The sequence below is a fragment of the Octopus bimaculoides genome, chromosome 9, assembly GCF_001194135.2.
Source record: "Octopus bimaculoides isolate UCB-OBI-ISO-001 chromosome 9, ASM119413v2, whole genome shotgun sequence".
Taxonomy (NCBI): Eukaryota; Metazoa; Mollusca; class Cephalopoda; order Octopoda; family Octopodidae; genus Octopus; species Octopus bimaculoides.
Genome location: NC_068989.1, coordinates 68,623,325 through 68,625,254, shown reverse-complemented (window position 1 = coordinate 68,625,254; position 1,930 = coordinate 68,623,325).

Here is a 1,930-nt window from a genome sequence, read left to right as displayed (position 1 = left end):
ACACACACACACACACACACAGATATGTATATATGTAAGGAAGTATTTTTATTTATATTTATGCGCCCTTTTAAAGCCTATCCAGGCTCATGGGCCCGGTTTCCCGGTTACTATGGCGTATGCGTTCCTCCCAGCTGGATGGCACGCCAGTCCACCGCAGCGTTACTCAAGAAAAAAGAAGAAAGAGTGAGAGAAAGTTGGGGCGAAAGAGTACAACTATATAGCCCATGAAGAAGCCTATGCCTGGTCTCTCGATTTGCTAAAAACAGCAGCTAAATTTCTTTCGATTCTCACCTTCTATTTCGATATAAAAGATGAAGTCCCATTATATAATGTAGTTCTAGAAAAACGTCTTAAAATAAAATTTGACGGTTATGGGTGGAACGTATTTGACCATTTATCGGTTGTAATCAGTGCTGATTTGGAGTTAAACAACCATAGTAGCAGCAACAACAACAATCGCTCTCCAAAACCTTCAAGTCTTGTGCCCGAAATTTTTGTGGAGGGGTTTCGTCAATTACAACCACCTCAGTACTCAACTGGAACGTATTTTATCGACCCTCAAAACGATGGAATACAAAGAAGTTCATTTTCCAGTCACGAGGTCCCAGGTTCGATCTCATTCAGTGATATTTGAGGCAAATGTTATTTTCTATAGCTTCGGGTTGACCTAAACTTTGTGAGTGAAATTGGAGAGACGAAAACTGCGCGGAATGTATCTGTTATTCAAAACGTATTGCCTTGTCTCTCTCCCCTTTTTATCTCACACACGCACCCCCCCCCCCTCACACAGAGTATCGCGCTGATTCTCCACGAGAATGATGTTAAGGTTACATGTGTCTATAAAATGCTCAAGTGCTTAGACGTAAACTTAATGGGCAAGATAATCCATCTGATGGAATATCCGAATCGTCATCGCAGAAACTAGCGGACATCCATTTATTTCACTTTAATCCAACATTTTTTCTTTCTAAAATTTGTTAGCGTTATTTGAACAGGATTTGGTTGATATTTCTAGCAGGATACGTGACCACGTATCCACCTCTTTTGGTTCTCTCTGGGTTTGTTACTTAGCAGCGTTAAACGACTTCGCGGTGAACGTTTAGAATTGCAATGACTGGACCATGCGAATATACATACAAACAAAACAAGCATCTGTGGATTTTATGAAGCAAACCTTGTATTTACCGTGATTTTAACAAACGCTTACATTTACCAATAACAGCATTTAAAGGGATTTCTACATGATTTACTCAAAATTGCTAGAAATAGCAGCCATGTCTCCCTCAAATTATATTCTTTCATTCCCAAAGAAAGAACACAAAGAGGATAGACTATACCTGACAAGATATGCTACGGTCACTGTTAAAATGCCTTCTTTGATCAAAAATCAACCGAATCAAAGCTAACCTAAGAGTTAAATAACAACAACAACGACAGCGGATGCTACAATGAGGTACATGTCCTAGGATAATCGTTAAAAATTGTGACTAAGTGGCAGAATTGTTAGAGTGTCGGATAGAATGATTTGCGGCGTTTGTTCCAGTTTCCTGCGCTCTGAGTTCAAATTACACTCAGACCAATTTTGTACTTCATCATTTTGGAGCGTATAAATAAATTAACAGAAATGTACAGGGAATGAATTCTACCCGACTCTTTCGTTCGATAGATTGTGTGAAGTGGGGGAGGGGCAAGGAACAACCGTCCTCATCGCGACCACATCAATCCTTTCAGTACCCCTCTGTGGGCACAGCAAGAAAGAACTAAAAAAAAAAGCAAAACAAACGTATTTATAATTCCTAAAAGGTTATAGATAAGAAAACAAATTAAAGTGAGTCAATTTTCCTTGAGAGTCGTTCATCAGAGAGAAAAAAATATTTCCTTGGATTCTGAATTTCACCCTCTTTGTGATTGATGATTTATAAGAACT